Raw genomic sequence first — 24650 nt, 5'->3', positions numbered from 1 at the left:
ACGAGAGAGGTCAACCCAATTAACCAGATGAATGAGAGTGGCAATGAAAATGGAAAAATATGTAGCATTGTGCCGAGTACAAGAAAAATACTGTGAGCAAACAATTTAGTAATTAAGATTTCTTGATCAAAGCATGGATGAATGCATAACTATTCAAGCATTTTAGTAAAGTAGTTTAAGATTATAATAGTAGATTAATGTAGTCTGCAAAATTGTCATGTAAAAACATTGATAGAAACTAAGGAGAATTAAGCAACTGCAACGTGGGAATATCCATTATTCAACGTAATTATTGACTTACTTGTAGAGATGATGAGCACCTGTGTAGCATGGTTGAGATTAGCTCTCACCCAAGGAATCACCCTTGCTCCAAGAAACTGTAAATTATTAACATTAACCCAACCCAACAGTTAATAAATAGGCCCAATTATATGAATATGAATATTAGTCGAGGCACTGACTTGACTTGGTACTGATTGATTGATTCACTAACAAAATTCACTCACTGTGGGAATGGCAGAAGCTACGCATGCAATTGCAGCTGCCTTGGCCCCTGCTTTCACAGCGACAAAAGGACATTGACAGTAATACAGTGAATCAACATTGAAAAGAGGGGAGGAGCAGTAGTGGTCTCTGTGAGTTTACCTCGCTCGAGTTGAAGGTTATGAATCTCCAAGCCTCCCTCCGTAGAAGACATCTCCTGCCTCCATTAGCCTGCAGACTGACGTGCGCAGGGATGTATTAGCTAGCATCGCCTACTGACAAGTTGGATCTTAGAGGCATCCCTAAGGCTTAGTGAATGATAGGAAAAACTAAAGAGGCAGATTCTGTGTTGCTTTGAAAATATAGGACAGAGCAACCACAATGCCATATGTCTATGTTCTAGGCCATCACATGCACAACACCATCTGTCTCTGTTCTGGTGCTATCTTTGTTCTAGTTCTGTCTTTGTTCTGGTTCTATAGTCATGTTCCAAGATTATAAAATAACAATTGTAATTTATGAACTAATGTTAGTAATAGTTTCATGATATAAAATGTTAATGAGATAGATGGAATAACTTATGAAGAATAGGAAAAATATCATGTGTTTAGACTCTTCCCCTAGGGAAGAGGCCAAATAAGACAATGAAATGATATGCCTCTGAAAACTTTGGTTTATAAGTCATCATGACTAATAATAAATAGGTCATTGCCAATAGATTATTATAGTCCCATGCCATCGCCAGATCGCAGGGACTAATAACATATCACAAATTAAACGTTAGGCACATTAAATGTTTGATTTTCGGTCAGTCATATTTGGATTTCACAAAAGAAAAATCATTAAACTATATGAAGAAATGCATTACCTAGTTCTAAGTAGAGCATGACATAAATATATCCATTGAATGTTGCAAATGAGAGAATCGTGCATTGTGATTTTTAAAACACTTTTATATTTCTGGATATATATTTCCTTTGATATAAATGTTGTTATATTTACAAATATTTTTCAAATATAACATTGTTGGAATTCTGTGCTACATGGGAATTTGGTAATAATTAACATTGTTGGAAGTATGCACTTCATGGTGACTTGGTAATCTAATACAATAAAGCTCATAAACAACTAAAATAATCAAAGAACATGGCACCCAATTTAATGCATTGCGTCGGTATGTAGAAACACGCCGACAGAGTGGCTATGTTTGTTAGCCACTTGCCCACAGTGACCTATCATCCTCCATGCATGTTCGCCAAGTCACTTGAACTTCGGTTACTTCGTTACTCTTGAGAAATGATTAGAATTGGGGGAGCTGTAGTAAGGCACGAACTAGAGAAATGACTAGAATTGGGGGGAGGCACAGTGAGGCACAAACCTAAGAACATTGTAGAGCTGCGCTAATTAAGAAAATTCTTCTCTTTGCATGATTTCAGATTCATTTTACTGTTGAGTTCCAAACCCCTCCCCTCTTCTTACAAGTGAAATTCCACTTGTTGTCTTATTTCCTACAATAAGTATCAGTGTGCTTAAGCATGACCTTGATTTCGCGAAGAAGAACAGATTGGACGAGCTAAAGAAGAGATCTCATCCAAAACCACCTTAGCTCATGTCAGGCTTATTTCCTTGGCCTTCTCTTTTGCTCAGTATTTCGTGCTTCAACTCTCTAGAACACCTGCACACAAAGAGACAACCATGGTTTTCCCGTTCCCATCAACAACAGGTTGGAACAGGCTAGAATTTCTTGTCTTTTTCCCCATCTTTGGATGAGGGGGCTAAGGCAGATAAATGTCAATCCTATTTAAGGACCCAAGACCTGTTAGCATAGATGGTTTTAGTGCACATGCACATCAGACTTGGAATTGTTCAGATGAGGTGCACCAATCCCCCACTTTAAGGCAAGTAATAAGGCAACGAGACAAGGCAAGTCAAAGCTCATGATTAACTTTACTCATGTTATAGGGAAAAATTCTTGACTCTTGAGTTGCAACGGATCCAGATGGAAAACATTCTCCCTCTCATCAATGCCCTTCGCATGATTCTGAAACATGGGCTTCATACTCAACTCGGGTTCCTTTATGGCGCCAATGCATATATCAACTCATTGTTGAAGTTGGAGCTGTTGGAAGGGTGAGGGAAGTCCACTAATGAAGAATTAGTGACCCTGTGCTCTCAGCTCCTGACCGCCGGAATCGACACAACAATTACTACACTGGAATGGGAAATTCTTCGCATTGTGATGCACCAAGATATTAAAAAAACCCTCTACCAAGAGATATGCAATGTCATGGGTGACAGGAAAGTGGAGGACAAGGAAATTGATAGCCTTCCATACCTGAACATGGTATTGAAGGAGACCCTGCAAGGACACCCTATGGGTCACTTCACCTTGTCCCAATCAGTCACAGAGGACTGCAAGCTCAGGGGGTATGACATTCCCTAGAGGGTCAATGTTGAGTTCTACATGACATGGATGTAAGTAAGTCATACCATAAATTCCTATCAATGTTTATTTCATATATGTTAGATATCCAACATCATCAGAGTTAGAAGCTTAAGTTGCAGTTGCAGAAAGCGATTGCAAATCAGACCCTAAATTGTTATCAATGTGTTGTAGGTCAGATCCTAAATTGCTACCAATGTCTATCTAAGATATATTACATGTGTGATCATGAATTAAGATATATTACTTGCATTATCACAAATGAAGATGCATTTATTATTAAAAAACAATGAAAGAGGAAAGATTTCAAATAGGTACTTGATTCTTGCATTATAAATCTAAAAACTAATTAGATTTATAACTTACTTGTTGTTTTGTCCCCATTTAGAAGATCCAACTAGTTAAGCATACAATATACAAGCTTGAGAGAAAAGTTTAGATGAGCTATTAACTGAATTTTTGCAATGTTTTGGTTAAAGCAAAGTAGAAGCTAACTTACTATGCATGGTGTAGCTACATGATCTTTTGTTCACAAGTTCCACAAGAATTGCAAATTTGGAATTGCAGAGAACTATGTCTTTGAAACTTGAAATTTCAAACAACTTTGTTTGAAATGGAACATAATGTTGTATAATTTCGAATGAAAGACAACTTTGAATGATGTATCTTGCTTTTGCAGGCTTCCCTTCAGAGTAAATTTCTTTGGCGTAATCTCAAATTGTTCAAGAGGTTTGGTGATCTTCTTCAACCTTCAGTCTGTGGATATGGTTCTATGTTTCCCTTGAACTGCCGCATTAATATTTAACACTAGTTCATTTTCTTTCCTCAAATGACTAGTGTATGGGAAGCTTGCAGAAAGGCGATTAATCTACTCAGGCGATGACTTAGTAAGAACTTGAGCTTTTGTTCATACGCATAAATCTCATAAGAAAAGAGGCTATCAGAAAGAATAGAGAGGTTATCCATATGTAATTTGGCCACATAAAGGCAATGTTGTGTCAAACACCTGGGAGGTTACGACATGCAACTTGCGACGAGGCTGTTGACTGCATGGGATAGATTTTTGTGGTGGCTTAATTTGTGGGATAGATTTTGCGGTGGCTTAAGATGTGGACCACATTTAAGTTGTGGACTGCATTAGAGTGGTGGCATTCCATATACGTTTTATGTTTTACAGTGGAGAAGCTACAAAACATTAAATGTTTCCCAAGTAATTCTAAGTAGAAGCTATCATTAAATTAACATTCAAGTGATTTTTGAAATGATTATCCTGAGATTTAATAAAATCATACTCATTTTCTTGCAATAAGAGGTCCAAGTTAAAACTTTGCATAAAAAATTGTTTAATCAAATATTTTAGTAGAAACATTGGTTTAATCGTGAATATAATTGAGAGTTAAAGAAATTTAATGCTTGATAAATACCCATCAATCGCTATAGTCCCTGCACTGCCAAAGGCATGGACTAAAAAGTACAATTACTTTTTTTGTAGGGAATTTCGACAGAGTATTTCTAGCAAGTGTATATATCAACACAAAATTTATCATTCTTATGTTGTTAAAGCTATTATTTGTATGTTTGTCTTAGCGATGTATACTTATGTGTTATTTCTCTATCATTTTTTCAAGTGCATTCCATTACTCGATTTTTTGAAAATTTTTCGTTTGAAATGGGTCTCAAAAGTCTCTCTAAAACTAAAGGGACTTGGCATCCTTCCTTTGCAGGCGAGAAGACACACTTTCATGCTCCTTTCTTCTGTAAGGTATTGGAAAACTTATCCTACGGGGAATTGTATGATCATATACCATCATTATTTGTTTTTTAATGACTTGATTAAGGCTGAAATCCTTCTCTTAAAACAATATTTCTTTGTAAGAATTTAATGGTATTTTCAACCTTTTATTCTAACAAATTGTTCTTCTAATTGGTATTGAAATCATATTTGGGCTTTTAGATCTATTCCAATCAAACCAAATTTTTTTATTATGCTCAAATGTTGTCATTGTTTTACTTCATGCTCTTATAGGTAAATAAAGAACCATTATAGAATATCGAAGACTTCAACATAGTATGTTGAAACCCTCATTGACCATTCTCTTTTCTTTTGAAGCCATTGAATTTGGTTGTGTTCTGAGGTGAAGCTATCTCTATAGAAAAATACGCTTCTTTAATTTCACTATATAAAATTTCCCAATAATTCTTCTCAAGAATTCTATTCTAATCTAAAAGAATTAAGCTTTGGATAAGAAAACAACTTAGTTTTTTCATTCTTTTATTTACTATTGCATTAGATTTGTCTTTGGTCAAATAATATGGCTATACTTTTATGAAACCATACATGTATTTAAACATAGTATATTTTGTTTGATTATTTTACTTTCGTTGTATTTTACTTGATCTTAAATACACATATTTCTAGTTAGGCATGTTAGCACTTTACTAAATTTTATGAACTCATTTACATTAAGTACAATAAAAATAATATGATATTTTACAAAACTACTATAAGGAAAACAACTTTGTGATATAGAAATTACCTGTACTAACCATATGTGAAATAATTCATAATTTCCTCTTTTTTAACTATATCATGATTTGTACCATATTTGTTGTTCAATGTAATAATTTCTATGATATTTCTTTTAAATTCCATAAATCCACATAAAACCTTTCATCTATAAAGCACTCTCATAAAATAATTAGTATTTAAGAAACATTAAAACACTAGAAGGTTAAAATATCAACTTGTTAAATTTTGCCAACAAGAAATTTATAGTTCTAAAAGTAATAACTTGAAAATTTTATTTTACAAATTAAGAATGGAGCTACCCTGTTCCACCAATCTTTCCAATCCATTTCCAACCCAAGTCCCCCTAGCATGCATGTCTTCATGTTCTTTTCTTCAACTCTTGTTTTGTCACTTTTTTCTTCTCACCAATGTCTTTCCACTATGTTATTCTTTGTAGCAAAAGTGAGAAGAAAAATTCCCTTTACCAAAATAGTTTTAGTTGATAATTAACTCCACCTCATCCATGAGGTGGTAGATAGTTACTATCTCATAGATGATCTCCACTTCTCCACTGTCAAATAAAATGTCCTATCTTTAAGAGACATTATTGACCAATATTTTTCATCGTAATGAATAATATAATCATTTAGATTAGATTCCTACAACTTAATCAATAGGGTTAATAATTATCCTCTGATAAATTGCAACCTTATCTCTTCTATCTAGATGTAGCTTCGACATTAATTCCTATATTCTTTTATTTGTATTAATAGTATAAATAACCACATATTTACATTAAATATGTACTAGTGATACAACATTGATCAACCATTTCTCCAATAAGTCTATAAGGTCAGAACAATAAACATATATAATATGTACAAATTTACAATATATACTCCAATTTAGGGAATATTGCATTCCAACATTTGTCTCTAGAGAGATGATATGAAAAAAATATTAAAAAAACCAAAATATTTTGAATTTTCTTTAAGGTGGTTTTAACATTAAGAGTATATTGGTTTTAATTTCTTTAAATCTATTTTCTTTACGGAAAAAAAAAAAAAAAAAACAAAATCCATTATTTTTTTAAGCTTACAATAAATTCTTTTTAAATATCAATGAAAAGGAAAAATTCTAAAACTTAACAATCTTGAATGTAATCTTGAAAATGATAAGTCAACACACTTATATTTACTGAAAATACATTGGTGTCATTGAGTTGGTCGTAAATCTCATTATCAATAGTCGCACTCAACAACTTTTACATTCACAAGCATATTAATTTTTCCCTATATGTACATAACCAAGCAAAATTTGAGAAATATGTATTTGTTCAAAAACACTTGGAAAAGTTACATGGTACCATTTACTATATGTTTTTTTCCTCAAAACCTAGTATGGTTGATTTAATAACATCGAATTTAATCTAATTTTATGTTATTTCACGTTTTTCTATCCACCATCTTCAATTTTGTCCTCTTTCTACAGGGCACTACTCTAATTGTTTGTGTGGATTTCTCATCACACTGAAGACCCTCATCATTATTCTTGGCTCCCTTTTTCTGAAATTTAATGATGGTTTCGTGTTAGGGTTAAGGAATTAAAATTGAATTATTAAATGCAACAAATGATTCATCATGTTCCTGTGTCTCCTCGTGCTCACTCCTAGATCCTTCACTTAATGATTTTGACTCTTGGCTTCCTATACACTACGCAATTTAACTTGTTAAAATAACATAATGCCTCGAGTTAAATTATTATATGTCATAATATATTATTAAAAAGCTACCTGAGATTCACGACAAGTGACTAATTTCTACACTTTGGTCAATCATAGGTTGTTTAATACCTTGGGAACCATGTTTAGGTCATCAATTGAATATTCATTTTGAATTTGGTTAATCTACATTAAGAATGATAACCAAATTTATAAGGTATAATGACTCACTAGGTACAATTAACTCACAACTTTGTTATGATTATTTTTCGTGTAATAGAAAACATAATAATGAAAACATTCAATTATCATGCCACCATGAATGTTATTATATTCATCATATCCCAATTTATGAGATCCAATTCTTGAAACCCTAGCTTGTGTTTCTTTCATTGTATCTCTAAGGCATATTTTACCTCCTCCTTGTGCAGATGACCTATAATTTGGAATATTGTGGGTCTTCATCTTCAACTTCGCATCTCTCACAAGTTCATACAATGTCACTTCGCCTTTCATCCAATCTAGACATGGATACCTGAAAGTCCTTTGTTATTTTTGACCATATATTGTCTCTTTTGGAGTGAATGTATTTATGTTCAATATTTGTAATGATTTCTTCTTGATTACCAAATACTATTACTACATCTTTAAATAGTTACTTTTGTTTAGCACTCGGTTGCTTCCTCCAACCCATTTAGATGGTCATGCCAAATAGTTATTCGACATGAAGAAAAATAAAGTGAAAGAATTTTAACCCTATTTCATCCTTCAAGACATTTCCTTCTGCAGTGAGCAAGAAGACTACAACTTCTAGCATTCATTTTGTAGTTAATAACGATATTCTTATAGTCTTGGCGATAGAGGTAGATACCTTTATAGGTACATCATGCACGTTATCATTTGTTTCCTGTATTTACAACAAATTTTTGAAATTATGAGAAAACCAACCAAAATATGAAAATATTCTTATTTCTAAGATAATGATCATAAACACAAAAAATGAAACTAAAAAAAAAAAGAATTGAGAACGTAGAAATTAGAAATAATTTAAAGTATAGTAAATTTCCTAAAATTGAAAAGATGGTATGTACCAAAAAACTTTAAAATTATGAAATTTTAAATGTATAATGTTGAAGAAAATTATTAATTGGACAACAATAATACTATAATATCTCTATATAATTTTACCTACTCATTTGAGGTAGGCCCTACACTCTCCAACAATTCCCTTTCCAATAACTATATTTGTTTAATTATTTTGTATCTCACTTGAACAGTGTTCTTGACCATCTCGTAGGAGCCTTAGTATTATTGATTATGAATCTATGAGGCTCCTCTAGGAATTTTTTTTCGTTTTGGTGGGAAAATTCTGACTAAATGTGAATTTGATAAATTATTTGTTAATTCGGATGTACTTGTAATATGGGCATGCATGTGAAATTAAAGAGGGATGCTAGGAAAATCAATATTTGATGTAGAGGGAATGCTATGGTAGGACCACGAATGAATTATAGAATGTGCATGCACTTTTGTGACATTAATTCTCTCCCTTCTCTCCCATTTCTCATCCTTCCCCTTGTCTTTCCCTCCTACATTTTTCCTCTATCTTGCTCTCTTTTATCTTTCTATCTCCCATCCTCTTTATATTCCTCCATCATTCTCATTTACTTTCTATCTTTATTCTTTCCTCTCTCTCTCTATATATATATCTCTCTTCTGCCCTCTTTATACCCACTATATTTTTTTCTTTATCTCCCTCCCTGTATCCTTTTCTCTGTCTCCCTCACTCCCTCATTATATTCCTCCCTCTCCCCACCATCACTCTCCATATATCTCTCCACTTCTCCCTCTCCCTCTACATCTACCTCTTGTTTTCCCTCTCCCTCTCTCTTTGCATCTCTTCCTTCACCCCTCTCTCTCGCCATCTCTCCCTTCTTCCCTCTTTATCCACCATCCGTATCTATCTCTATCTCCCTCTCTCATCCCTACTCTTTCTCACTCTCCCCCTCATTCCATCTCTATATATTTCCCTCTCTCCCTCTCTCCATATATCTCTCTCTTCCTCCCATTCTATCTCCCCTTCTTTCTCTCTCCATATCTCCTCTATCAATTTATCGCCTTGCCTTTTCTATCTTCTTTCTTTCAATCTCCTTCTCTTTATATTTAAATTAATATATTTTCATCTAGCTCTTTATATCTTCTCCCCTCTCTATCTCTATCCCTCTCTCAACCCTCTAGCTCCAGTCCTCTCTCTCTCTCTCTCTCTCTCTCTCTCTCTCTCTCTCTCTCCCTTGTATTCCCTCTTTACCCCCTCTTCATATCTATCACTTTCTCCATCCCTCTCTCCATGTATATATTTCTATCTCACCTACATATTCACTCTCTATCATTATATCTATCTCTCTTTTCCTCTCTCTCTCTCTCTCCCTCCAACTTCCTCTCTCACTGTGTGTCTCCTTACTTTACTCCCCTCGGCCCCCTTCTCTCTCCCTCTTCCCACCCTCCTCTCTCTACTCTCTCCATCTTTGCTTAACCATCTCTATTTCTCTCCCTATTCTCCCTTCTCTCTTTGTATTCCTCTCTCTCCCATCTCCTCTCTCTCCATCTAAACCTCCATCCTCCTCTCTCTCCTCCCTGCCTTTTTTCTTCTCCCTCTTTCTCCCCCAATTCTGTCTATCTCACTCTCTTCTTCCCTCTTTATCTGCCTTCTATCTTTATCTCTCTCTCACTTGCCCCCCCACCCACATTCCTTGCAATCATTATATTGATATCCCTCCCTCTCCAGTTTCTCTCCACCTCACTCCCTTACACCTCCCCATTTCTTTCTTTATCTCTCTATCTCTCTTCTTCCCTATTTTTGAATCCCTCTCCCTCCAGCTTTTAGTTGTGTTTCTATCTCCAATCTTAATCTCCCTTCCCTCCTTCTCTTCCCCTCCATCCCCATCTCCTTCCCTCTTTCTCTTTCTTTCCCCTCTACCCTATGTCTCTCTATTTCCATTTAAATATTTATTTATCTTCTTCTCTCTGTCTTCCCTTTGTGCTCCCTCACTACATCCTTCCCTCTCCTTCTCTATCTCACACTCTTTCTCTTTGTTTCCCTATTATTCCCCCTCTGTCTTCCTTATTACCCCTAATCTTTCTTCCCTCCCAATCTTTCTTATCCACTCCCTTTTTTTCCTTTTATATCTATTTCTATCTACTTCCCTCTCTCTTCCTCTCGATGACTCCCCGTCCCCCTCCCTCTCTCTCTCTCTCTCTACCCCTTCTAGATTTATCTCTTTTTCCATCCCTATCTTCATATTTGTCTCCCTATCTCAGCACACCATCTCTCTCATCCGATATTCAACTATCACCCTCTCTCCATCCCTATTCCTCTAACTCTATCTCTCCTCTTTCTCTATCCCCGCACCTTCCCCCTCATCCCCTCACCCCCTTGTCTCCATCTCTCCCTCTACATCATTCTCTCGTTGTCTCGCTCCCTCCCTAATAGTCATTCCACTCTCTTGATTCCCCTCTTTCTATATCCCTCCCTTGCTCCATCAATCATTCATTCTCATTAAACCTCCTTCCATGTCTATCTCTACATCTCACCCTCACACAATCTCCTCACTTTCTCTCACTCTCTTCAATCCTATCCTTTTATCTCCTTCCTCCCTCTCTCCTCTCCACCTCACTCTCTCTCCACCCTTTCTCGCATTATTCTCCCTCTCTCTCGATTGATATATTTGTCTCTCTATCTGTCATATTCTCTCTCCTACAATATCAATCTATCTCTCCAAAACTCCATCTCCATCTCCCTCCCTCTCTATTTATCTCTCCTTTCCTGTCTTTCTTTCCCTCTATCTCCCACCTCCATATTTTTATTCATCTACCTCCTTCTCCCTTTATCTCTCTTCCTCACTCTCTCTCTCTCATCCCGATCACTCTATCTCTATATCTCTCTCTTCTACCTCCAAATCTACCTCTATATGTCTCTATTTCTCTTGCCCACCCCTACCACCCGCACTCTCTCTCTCTCTCTCTCTAAATATCTCCTGCACTCTCAATTTCCCCTCCCACTATACCTCTATCTCCATTTGTCTCTCCTCATTTCCCACCCTACTCCCACTTTCTCTCTCTTGTCCCCTCCCCTCCTCTTTTCTAGTTTGTTTATTTATCTATCCCTCCTTTAATCCCTACTTTTCATAACCCCCCTCTCTCTCCCTCTCTATCTCTCTCTCTCTCTACTCCAGATATTTTTCTATGTTTCTCTTTTATACTCTCTCTTCCTCACCCTCTCTCATTCTCTCCCCCTAGTTTTTTCTCTAATTCTCACTCTTCCACACACTTCCCTCACCCACTCCCATTCTCTTTGCTCTAGATTTTTTCCTCTAATTATCACTCTTCCACTCACTTTCTCATCAAATATGTCCCCCCATCTCCCTCTCTACCCACTACTCTCTCTCTCTCTCTCTCTCTCTCTCTCCCCTTCATATTTGTCTCTGTGTCTCAACACACCATCCCACTCATCCCATATTCACCTATCACTCTCTCCCCATCCCTCTTCCTCTCACTCTATCTCTTGCTTTTCACTATCCCTCCACCTCCCCCCTCACCCCCTTGTCTCCATCTCTCCCTCTCCATCCATCTCTCCTTGTCTCCCTCCCACCCTAATAGTCATTTCCATCTCTTTGTTCCCATATTGCTATATCCCTCCCTTGCTCCATCAATCCTTCATTCTCAACAATCTCCTTCAATGTCAATCTTTATCTCTCACCATCACACAATCTCCTCACTTTCTCTCACTCTCTTCCATCCTCTCCTTCTATTTTCTTCCTCTCTCTCTCCTCTCCACCTTACTCCCTCCCCACATTTTCTCCAATTATTCTCCCTTTGTCTCCACTGATCTCTCTCTCTCTCTCTATGTCTCTCAGGTTCTCTCTCCCGCTATGTCAATCTATCTCCCAAAAAATCAATCTCTATATCCCTCACTCTCCCTCTCTATTCCTCTCTCTTTTCCCATCCTTTTCTCCATCTATCTCTCACCTCCATAATTTTATTCATCTCCCTCCTTCTCTCTTTCTCTTTCTTCCTCACTCTCTGTCTCCTTCCCATCACATTATCTCTATATCTCTCTTTTCTACCTCCAAATCTACCTCTATATCTCTATATCTCTCTCTCCCCCGACCCCCCTCTCTCTCTAGATATCTCATTCACTCTCTCTCCCCTCCAACTTTACCTCTATATCCATTTTTCTCTCATTTTGTCCCATACTCCCTCTTTCTCTATATTGTCCCATCACCTCCTCTTTTTCATTTCTTTATTTCTCTCTCCATCTTTTAGTCCCTACTTTGTAATAACCCCTCCCCCCTTTCTCTCTCCATCTCTCTCTCTCCCATTCTCTCTACTCTAGTTATTTTTCTATCTCCCTCTCTTATACTTTTTCTCTCTGACCCTCTCTCATTCTCTGCCCCCCAGTTTTTTTTCTCTAATTCTCACTCTTCCACACACTTCCCTCACCCTGTCTCATTCTCTTCACCCTATATTTTTTCCTTGCATTATCACTCTTCCACTCATTTTCTCATCGAATATGTTCCCTCCCCCCTCTCTTTCTATCCCCACTGCTCTCTCTCTCTCTCTCGCCTTCATGGAAACCCTTTCCAACTTTGTTACTCTCCTTCTCCTAATGTCAACCACAAATATCTTTGTGTGTGTCCCTCTCCCTTCCCTTCGCTACTTCCTTATATCTTTTACTCTAGATTAACTCATTCTCTTATGTCAGTCATCGAACCATACTTTGCCACCTCAGTCATTAAGAAATTTTTATGTTGCACTAACATAAGCCCTTGTAATTTCAAGTATATATTGACATTCATAATATCTATATATATATATATATATATATATATATATATATATATATATATATATATATATATATATATATATATATATATATATATATATAGATATATATATATATGTAGTCAAAGGTAAAAATGGAATAACATTATTTTCTATAACTGGTAAAAGAAGATGGTAAGATAAGCCTCTTTACTTACAAAATGAAGAGAAAACTAGAAAAATTACACGAAACAAATTAGAAGTTAAATATGATAATAATCACATAAATTGTCTTTTTTTCCTTTCTTTTTTTGGACAGCATGCCATTTGCTTGAGTTGGGGTCTCTTATAACCATTTCCAATTCAGCTCCTAATGTCTTAGTGGTATTTGTTTGTCTAATTATAAGCTCTCAAAAACATTAGCTCTATTTGTACCTCGAATCACATTTTTGTTGTGTGCCTTCTTTTTCTATTTTTTTAGTGTTTATATATCCTCTAATTCGACACCCTTCTACATATGTGTTGCTTCTCCAATTTGAACTAGTGCATTCTCTTCAACAATCATTGTAGGGTACTTTGTAGTTTCTTCTTCCTCTAAGATTATAATTTTTGGAAAAAAAACTATGCATAACAACAATACTTTGTCTACAACTCCGTAATTTTATGTAGAAATATTCCATCATTTAGATATTCAAAGGTTGCACTAATGAGAAGGAATGCATTATATTTTCCATAAAAAATAGCATACCAACATTAAGAAAACTCAAAATTCACATAGTTGGAGAAATTTTCAATAAATAAAATTAAAAATTGAGGAAGCTAAGTCATTTCATTATTCTATAGTTCATATTTCTACACCATCTTCAAATTCATTGTTATAGTACCTCCACTTTTAGGTTTTCATATGAGAAACCATCATTAACCTCCAAATATTATTATGCTTGATACCTATTTAAAATCTATATACAGTTATTTTAGTTCTATGTTGTGGCCTCATGTATAGGCCTCTAAAATGTCCGATTTTCATACAATTGTTTAGGCATATGTTCAAGATTTTTGTAGAGTTCACATTGGAAAAATATGTAGGCTTATAGTAGTGATAGCATATATATCTCTATTTTTTGAAAGTTTTAATGTGAATAACAAAATTAGTTAATATTTATATAACTATTATATTATTCATAATAATCATATAATTATCTTCATTAATATTAAGCATTTTATTCATATTTATTCCCCATACATATGGGAACCTATGAAATTCAGTAGTATACATCGTCGATGTTCTGGAGGGCTATTCAGCCTATTTTCCAGTCTAATTTGCCTAGATTCCACTGGAGTTTTACTCTTGACAATCTAGGTTCTCATAGATTTTTAACGGTCTTGAATCCATATAGGCAGTCGAAAACCCAGTTTAGATAGAAAAAATCAAGCTATAACAAAAAAAGAAAAATCCTAGGATTAAAACCAAAATCTCCAAAGCTTCTAATAATTAAAAGATATCACTTAAAATTTCATGAGCTATTTCTACTATGTATTATATTAACATGAGTGTACTGTAACTTATAAAAAAAATAATAATATTCACCATAATCCAACAATACAATGTCAAGCAAGATTGTAATTTTTTGTTAGTTTAAAATACATTTTTAAATACCTAAATAGATTCAAGACACTCATAAACCTAAAGCAAAATAATTCTAAAAAATTAAAAATTTAAACTCAAGTTTTTATAAATTTATCAGAACATTTATTTAAAATTAACTATCAAAATAACCTTAAAAAACATTGTAACCTTTTAATAAAATTGTATATTAATATAATAATATATAAATAAACTAATATTAAGAAAATTAATATATAAAATTGTTAATTATATTAAAATTTCCCACACATTTTCCCAAACGTTGTACTCCACTCGTACCTAATCCATATGCATGAAAGATATATATATATATATATATATATATATATATATATAATATACAATTTTTTCATGTATTAATATGCCATAAGCTTTACATTTTGATACATATGAGATGCATTATATGTATATGTAAAATGTCTATATATATTAATGTAAATGAATAGAGGACATGCGCTGACGAAATGGCCGAGAATGGATATCATATTTTTCTAATAAGTGATCATACCGGTATAATATCCCAAACATAAAAAAAAATAACAGATTTGGTACACTCTAGGTGTTCTAATAAAATTTTTGCTGTAAAAACATTGAACACAAAATAGATCTAAGAATCGAGCTTCTTATTTATGTAAATAACTAAACACAAAATTACATGCTCATACAAGATCTATTAAAGCTCGTGCCTGTAGCATGTATGGTTGCCTACCAACAAAAAATTAAAGATACTAAAGCACAATCGTAGACCCTCGATGGGTCCACCAGACAAAATAACACCCACGGGGTTTTCGTCCCTGTGATCAAATTGGAACTTGCCACGCCAAGTTCCCATGAAAATCATAACAAGATAGATAAACCTGAATGAATCAAATGATTAGCTTCTATCCCTTTTTATAGGCTTGATGGACTCTCTAAAGGCCATATTTATTATTTTCCCTTGAAAACCGAAGTCAAATACCATGGGCTAATACGATGGGAAAATAACATGGTAAATACCTTGGACAAATTCCATCCATTTTGACCAAATCAAGAAAGGGAATATTAGAAATCCTCCTGCGCAAAGATTTCTTGCCCTCAAGACAATTCACTATTATACACAACATAAGCATTGATACTAGGATCTCTTAGAACCTAGTGTGTTATTCTTTTCCTCCATGCTACACAATTTTGAATGGATCCTTCGATGCCTAAAACCCAAATGATCCTTCGACCAATCCTTCCCTCTATATATTCATCTGGAACAATCCTCTGGCCAATCCTTGCCCCAGTGGATTCTCCTGGATCCCAATGCCACTTAAGTCCTAAGACTTGTGGGTTATGGCACCATCTCTTCCCTCCATTGTTGCCCATGCTAAAGGGCCCAAGATGCAATGTGCCATTGCCTGTGAGTGTGCTCCTAGGAATCAAACGATCAATAGAGTACCAACTCATAACTTCTCACCAATACACCACTTGGTTACCGAACATGATGCATTTGGAGAACTCTGCTCTGCTCTTCCCAATGTATAAGGCGGGTTTGGTAGTGTTGCAAGCGTTATCTATGTACTCCTTTAGGGGGCTGATTTGGAACTCCCAATTGTACTCCACTTGCTTCCTTGTGAGGGACTTGAGTCATTACTCAATACTAGACAACCAGGGCATTGATTCGTAACATACCCCTATGATCTCCTGATTTTTTCTATTCTCCCATAAGATAGTGTGTCGGGATGTCAAGGATCTCTCCTTCAACATCATAAGATATGTCTTGACATACATGATCCTTTCTTGAAAGTCCTCTACTGGCAATTTTAGTGCCATGTTGAATGTCTCTATATTTTTCTGCACCAAATGTCACATGACCACAGCTTCTACTTGAACCTTTGAATAACCCTCCAGAAATGGTTCATCCTGCATAGTGTATTTGGCATGCTGCCTTGCATGATCATGCTCATCATGTCGGTTTATTATTACTCATTCCTCATTTGATTCTCCTTGGATGTCTTCTTCTTGGCATTCTCCAAATGTGGGGATAAGTTTTTTGTCCTCTCTGATTGTCAAACATGGATGTATTTTTTGACCATTATCTATGCTTGATTTCCCATACTCTTTATGGATGTTCTCCTAGATATCTATAGACTAAACTACCTCATCATCAGGAGGAATTACCCCCTTCATCTTCCCATGTACTTGACTGATTATCTTCGACCTGTCCTACAAGTTTCTCTGAAAAGTGTTATGTTGTTGCTCACCATCTATACTGGACTGCTTGGATCCTTCATCGGTTCTCTCCTGAAAACCAGTGAGCCAAACTATGGATGAATTCCCATGATTTGAAGGAGTATCTAACTATTTTTCCCTTATTACCTGGACATGAATGGTTAAGGGCCCAAGGTCCCTTGCAGATAAAGCATAGTACTCTCCTCCCTAGTTCTTTCTTGTTGCATATTTTTTTATTTTTTCCTCCATCAATCCTTCTCAACTCCTTTCTAGTCAGCGCCCTTTTGAGAAATTTTATGTTTTGCGTGACCAACTTCTTGACTAGATCATAGGGAACTGATGATACCTTTGGTTCCTTCCTCTAAGTGGTCAACAATTTGGATATTATTATCTTGCATATGTTAGCATCTCCTTTTATGAATAGAAACACAATATATTGCATGATTGTTTTGACATAGTCACAATGATTTGATATAATGTTGGTGTAAAATCTTTGTAGTAACTGAAATATTAAGTCGTCGCATTCCAAATTCAGCATAGAGGTGCCAGAGCTGAACTCTGCACTATTTCTGGAAGGTAGGAACCTTTATGTTGTTCAACCCCTAAAGGGCTTCTACTGTCAGTTGCAATACCTCTCTCATGATATCATTATTGTAAGGTAATATTAGCGATGTTAAAGTCAAGATCTTGATTAGAAAAGAAGCGTGTTATGAAACCAGCTCAAGAAAATATAGAATAGATAGATCAACGCCTTAGAATTTAGCCTCTTTGAGGGTGCAACCTACTTTACATTACATAAATGAACAATTCTTGGATGATTCAGATGACAAAACCTCCTTTCTATATATAAGAGTCTAAGGAGTCACAATATAACCCAGTCGACTTAATAATAATAATATAAATCCACAAAAATAACAATAGAGGGATTCTATGGGGCACAGTAATAACAATATGGGGACAATAGGGGCACAACAATATTAATAAGGGATACAAATACAATAGTAATGGGGTAATCACTAGTATTATAGCATCCTAACATGCCCCTCTCCTTCAAAAAAGTGTTGTCCTCAACGCTTGAGTAGTTCTGGATGCTTCTGTATAAAATTTTCATCCTCCCATGTCTAATCTTCAACGGATAAGTTCTTCCACTTGATAAGATATTCCGAAATTGATCGATCTCGTAGCTATCGAGTTCTTGTTTCTATGACTGCTTCTGGTTCCAATATAATTTTTCCTTCCTCGTCAAGTTTTGGCAATATTGTTTGAACTGGGAGCTTGTCGCCTATAGCCTTCTTTAAACATGAAACGTGGAAAACTGGGTGCAATCGAGAAGTTGCAGGAAGCTCCAATTTGTAAGCCATAGTACCAATCTTTTGCAACACCTTGTACGAACCATAATACTTTGTTGATAATTTATTATCCTTCTTAGCTTGCTTGAGGGACATTTGCTTATATGGTTGTAGCCGTAGAAATACCCATTGACCTACATCAAAACTTATTTTGTTGCGATGTTCATCTGCCTATTTTTTCATTCTATTTTGTGCCAACACGAGGTTATCCTTTAAGAGTTAAAGGAGTTGTTGTTGATGTTCGATGTGATGTTCCACTGCTTGAACCTTAGAATTTTCTCTTAAATATGATGTAATGGATGGTAGCTGAAATCGATAAATTGCCATAAATGGGGTCATTTTTGTTTCTGTATGGAAGGAAGTGTTAAACCGCCATTCAGCCAGAGGCAACCATTTGATCCATTGTGTCTGTTTATCAGATACAAAGAAATGAAGATATCGTTCCAAACATTTGTTTACTATCTCAGTTTCCCCATTAGATTAAGGATGATAAGATGAGCTATGAGCTAATTGAGTACCAAGACCAGAAAATAATTTTGTCCAAAAATTTCCAGTGAAAATGGGATCTCTATCACTTACAATAATCTTTGGCTTTGCATGTAGCTTTTGAATTGTTTCCATAAATGCAGTAGAAACTACACTGGCTTTAAATTCATGTGATAATGCACAAAAGTGTGCATACTTGGTAAGTCTGTCAACTACCACCATGATGACACTCTTTCCCTTAGACTTGGGTAAACCTATGATAAAATCCATTGAAACCTCCTCCCAACATTGGTTTGGAATGGATAAAGGTTTTAATAGACTCGGTGTCTTAATTGTTTCAACTTTATTTTGTTGGAAAACCAAACATTCCACCACAAACTTTTGAATATCCGATTTAAGGCCATCCAAAAGAAGTCCTTCTTAACCATGTGGTAAGTTTTTAAAAATCATAAGTGCCCTCCTGAGGGAGAAGTGTGAATTTCCATAAGAATAATTTGTTTTAGTTTGGAATTCTTACAGAGGTATAAGCAATATTTGTACCATAATGAATCATTTTGCTAGATAAATGTATCATATGTATTGGAATCTTGTTGTAACTTTCGAATAAGTGCCCACACTTCTTCATCACTTTTCCATTCCTCCCTTGCTTCGTTTATCCAATCTGGTTGGATAATAGAAATGGCGCACAGTAATGATTCCATATCCTTATCCTTTCTTGAGAGTGCATCTGCCACAACATTTTGCTTACCTTTTTTGTAGATGATTTCAAAGTCATAACCCAACATCTTTGTGACCCACTTTTGTTGCTCTTCAGAGGATAATCTTTGATCTAAAAAGTGTTTAATGCTATCATGATCCGTTTTTACCTTGAAGTGTCTTCCCATTAGGTAGGGTTGCCATTCCTTAAGTGCATGGAGTATTGGAAACATTTACTTCTCATAAATAGCTTTGTGTAAAAACTTTCCCTTGATTGGACGACTTTCAAAAGCAATGGGTCTTTCATCTTGCATTAAAACAGCACCAATTCCATTTCCTGAAGCATCACTTTCCACAATAAAGGTTTTTATGAAGTCCAGTGTAGCTAAGACCGGTGCTTGGCACATTGCCTCTTTAAGATGTTTGAATGCCTTTGTTGCTTCTAGAGTCCATGAAAATGCATATTTCTTCAATAATGTTGTTATAGGTGCTGCTATTCTCCCATAATTCTTAATAAACTTCCGATAATACCTTGTCAACCCAAGAAATCCTCACAGATGCTTTATGGATGTGAGGATTTTCCATTGCTTAATGGCTTTAATTTTGCTAAGGTCTATTTTAACTCCTTCATGAGATACAATATGACCCAGATATTCCACCTCTTTTACTCCAAAGAAGCATTTGGACCTTTTTGCATATAATTTTCTCTCCTCCAATAGTTGTAGCACCCTGTCAACATGTTCAACATGATCCTTCCAAGACTTGTTGTAGATTAGTATATCATCAAAAAATACTAACACGCATTTTCTAAGGAAGGGTTTAAAAATGGAGTTCATCAAACCTTGAAATGCAGAAGGTGCATTGGTAAGGCCAAAAGGCATGACCAAAAATTCATAATGACACTCATGAGTTCTAAATGTTGTTTTCAGAATGTCTTCAGTCTTCATTCTGTTTTGATGATATCCTGAATGAAGATCCAACTTAGTGAAGTAAATCGATCCATGCAAGTCATCCAGTAATTCATCAATGACAGGGATGGGAAACTTATCTTTAATAGTGAGTTTGTTGAGCTCCATATAATCCGGACACATGCGCCATGATCCATCCTTCTTGTGCACCAATACTACTGGAGCAAAGAAAGAACTTTGACTAGGTTGAATTATACCTGCCTCTAGCATTTCTGCAACCATATGTTCAATTTCACTCTTTTGGGCATAGGGATATCTGCACAGCCTGATGTTTGGAGGAACACTTCTTGGAATCAGATGAATTGCATGATCATGATCACGAATAGGTGGGAGACCTTTGGGAGTGTCAAATTCCTTGGAATAATTGTCCAAGACTTTTTTGGGATCTGGAGAAATAGATGATTCCAATGTGAAAACATCTAGCAAACATAATTGTGAAATTTCACCTCTTTGTTCCTTTTTTAGAAGCTTTTTCATACCGTTAGAACTGATTATCTTTCCCGGTTTCGCTGCAATACCCCTTAATTCAACTTACTTTCCTTCCACAAAAAATCTCATGAAAAGTTCTTGAAAATTAAAAGCTATTGTACCCAAGGATTGTAGCCATTGGACTCCTAGTATAACATCAGCACCTCCCATTGGAATGGAAAGCATTGGGCTATTCAATACATATTCTCCCATGGATAGCTTGATATTATGGCACTTTCTAGAGCAATTTATCGTTCCTCCATTTGCAACCATCACTTGACACTCTGGTGCTAGATATAGGAAGCAATTCAATTCTTTTACTATCTTACAATGAATAAAATTGTGGGTACTTCCTGAATCAATCAACACTATTACCTTTTTCTTCTTGATTTGTCCTTCTATCTTGATGGTTTGAGGAGTGGTAATTCTAGGCAATGCATAACAAGACATGGTTGGATTCATTTCTTCTTTATCTAGGCTTTGTTCCTGGAGTATATCCTCCTCTTTTGACCTTTCTTGCTCCTTTTCTTCTTCCTCTTCAAAATCGATGTAGAATAATTTCTTCTCAACAAACTTATGACATTTAGTGTATTTGCTATCACAACTGTAACAAAGCCCTTTTGCTCTTTTTTCTTCCAATTTTTGTGGTGTCAACCTTATAGGTTGTGAAAGACTAGGGGAAACAACACTTCCATCTTTATAGTTGTGAGTGGTATGCTTCTTGGTGACCATAATTTTGTTTTCCATTTTTCTTGCTAAGCTGAATGCCTTCTCTAATGAATCAGGTTCCCAAAGGTGAACACCATTTTGGATATTATCCTTTAAAGTCCCTATGAACACATCAATCCTATGCTCCTCTGGAATATTTTTTACCCTTATGTTCAATTTTTGAAACTCCGCAATGTGCTCCATTATTGAAACCTTTTTTTTGAGACTTATCAATTGGCTAAAAAAAGTGTTGCTTTTTGTATCCTCATAATGTGCTTTCAATTCTTCCATAAAAATAGCCCAAGTGATAAGTTTTTTTACGAGAGCAAAGCCATTGATACCATACAAACTGATTTGGTTCCAAATATAAAGTTGCAGTACGTACCTTTTGTGTGTTTTGCACATTATTGAGATCGAAAAGTTGCTCGATTTTTAATATCCATGTTGCGGGATCCTTGCCATCAAACTTCCTCATATCAATTTTTGGAATATGGTGGGTCTTCGGTCCAACATTAGAGTCTATGAAATCATGACTAACATTTCTTTTGTTCTCATCATGAGTTTCCTTTACTACCCTTTCACCATTAGTAAGCATTTCTTGTAGAAACTTTGTCAAATTTATTTTCAAATCTTCCATGCCTATCTTCAAATCTATCTTCAAATCATCCATCTTAGCTTCCATGCCATTCATATTAGCTTCCACACCATTTATATTAGATTCCATGCCATTTATCTTAGCTTCTGCTAGCTTTTGTGAGAGTGACATTTGTTGCACTTGGTCTTGTAATTTTGATATATCATGTAGCATTTCTTCCTCTTCTTCATGAGTCATGCTAGCACTTTCAGGTTGCTTACTAGGTGTTTGCATTTTTTTCCTTGGGGCATCAGTTACTGATAATAATGCTCTACTATTCCCTTTGAACTCTTCAAAATAATTTTTCAAACCAATCTTAAGAAAAAATTTTAAAAAATCTACACACCCTTTTTCACTTTGTAGGAGCTTGATATTGTCTCTGATGTATCTCTATAATTTCAGATCATCTAGATATAAAATTGCGACCTATAGTAGTCCTCTATGTATTCTTTCCAATTCCACCATTTTGATCCAAATTGGATTCTCCAAGGAAGAGTTATGCCAAATCTCCCACATTGCCCGATTATATACTAGTTCAGTAGTGCGAACTTGTACAACGTTCCACGAGTCACTGTTTCGACCGTTTTCTTTGAAAAATATATACAAGAAACTACAGTCTATCCTATTTTGTACCTTCTTACGGAATTCCAATCTGATGCTCAGAGAGAAAGTTATGACGATTTTCCCCAGGTCACTTGTTTGGAATGTAATTCAGGAGTCTGCAAAAAGACCAACTTCCTCAAATCATATCTTCGCAAATATAGTGCGAAATGCTTTGAAATTCATACCCGAGGTTCAGTGCGAAAAATCCATGACCACCTATTTGGAGCAACGAAACCCTAGAATCCAAAGCTTCGATACCAAATGTTGTGAAACTAGCTCAAAAAATAGAATGGATAGATCAACGCCTTAGAATTCAGCCTCTTCGAGGGGGAAACCTCCTTTACATTACATAAATGAACAATTCTTGGATGATTCAAATGAAAAAACCTCCTTTCTATATATAGGAGTCTAAGGAGTCACAATATAACCCAGCCAACCTAAAAATAATAATATAAAGCCACAAAAATAACAATAGAGGGATTCTATTGGGCACAGTAATAACAATATGGGTAAAATAGGGGCACAACAATTTTAATAAGGGATACAAGTACAATAGTAATGTGGTAATCACTAGTATTATAGGGACCTAACAAAGCGACTATGAGCCTCACCTCTTCGCAAGGCTGCTCCGAAATTTTGGCTTGTATAAATGCAAGCATGGATGGATTGAGTGCCCAACTAAGTTTCTTCCATTCTGGCTGCCCCACCCTGAACAAACACGTGTCTAATTCCTTCAACTTACGAAGGTCTATGATTAACATTATCCGTTGCAGCTCGGATCCAAGTGTGAAGATCTTAGCCTTTCTTCCCTATCCTTCCTTCACTTCCCATGTGTGCTTTTGCTGCAAAATGGCATAGAATCTTTTCGAGAAAGGCATGTTGTTCTCATATAAAGTTGCTTTCTTATGAAAATGCCCCCATGTTTCTTCAATTTTATCTAGAATTTTGTCCAAAATTTTGTGAGTGTTTTCTATGGAAGGTCCCATCTCTCTAGTGTTGAGATATAATAAGCTACCAACTAGACTTTTATAGAGTGTGGAATCAACTGGTGATGCTACTGTTGGAAATACTGAGAGGGGGGGTGAATCAGTATTTCTTACTTTTTTATTCTAGTGATTGTCAAAAGCATATATAGATATGTATATGTATACACAGAACATAGAAACCAGCAGCTGGAATAAATGATTTTATTAAAACTCAAGACAGTACAATGAAATTAATACAATATAAGTATATATCTGACTGTGAATAGTTGGCAAGCTCCAACTTGGACTTTGGTGAGGCTCCAACCTCCAGAGCACCAACTTTGTTTAGCAGTGGTTCTGCACTTAGGATCACCTACCTGTAATGACTTTAGTCTTGTTTAGTTATGAGGTTCCAACCTCTTGGGCTCCAACCCAATCTTGGTATACACTAGTATGTTGCTGCACTCTATTCAATTGAGGTTCTCTCACTCCTACTCTCCTGCCTGTGATACTTCTATAGCCTCCACTGCTTCTGCTGCCTCTTCTGCCTATGCTACTTTGGCTACCTCATGCTCTGGTTCTTCACCACAATAACAGTACCAACAGTTCTCAGTTTTTACTGTTTTATACATTCTAATGCCTTTATCCATTCGTTTCCGCTTGCTCGCTGGCTCTTTGGCTTCCTCCTCGCTCGCTTGAGCTTCGTCTTCCTCAACACTCACTCGACCTTCTGGCTTCCCTCCTCCATTTGCAATCAGAGGTTTCGACAATATACATATATATGCTGATATATATATAAACTTTTTTACCGATCTCCTGTCACATCAGTCAAAAGAAAAATGAAGTTAAACCTGTCATCCAATCATTCATCAGGCGATCCGACGACGTTCACTCCTCCTGATCCCATGAACCGATGATACGTTAACTTGCGATAAAGCAGTTTTTGACCTATCC

The sequence above is a fragment of the Pinus tabuliformis genome, chromosome 8 (assembly GCF_031772625.1).
Source record: "Pinus tabuliformis cultivar Carrire ecotype Pingquan chromosome 8, CPIR1, whole genome shotgun sequence".
Classification (NCBI taxonomy): Eukaryota; Viridiplantae; Streptophyta; class Pinopsida; order Pinales; family Pinaceae; genus Pinus; species Pinus tabuliformis.
The sequence above is the reverse complement of the archived record's forward strand: the minus strand, read 5'-3'. Positions refer to the sequence as shown.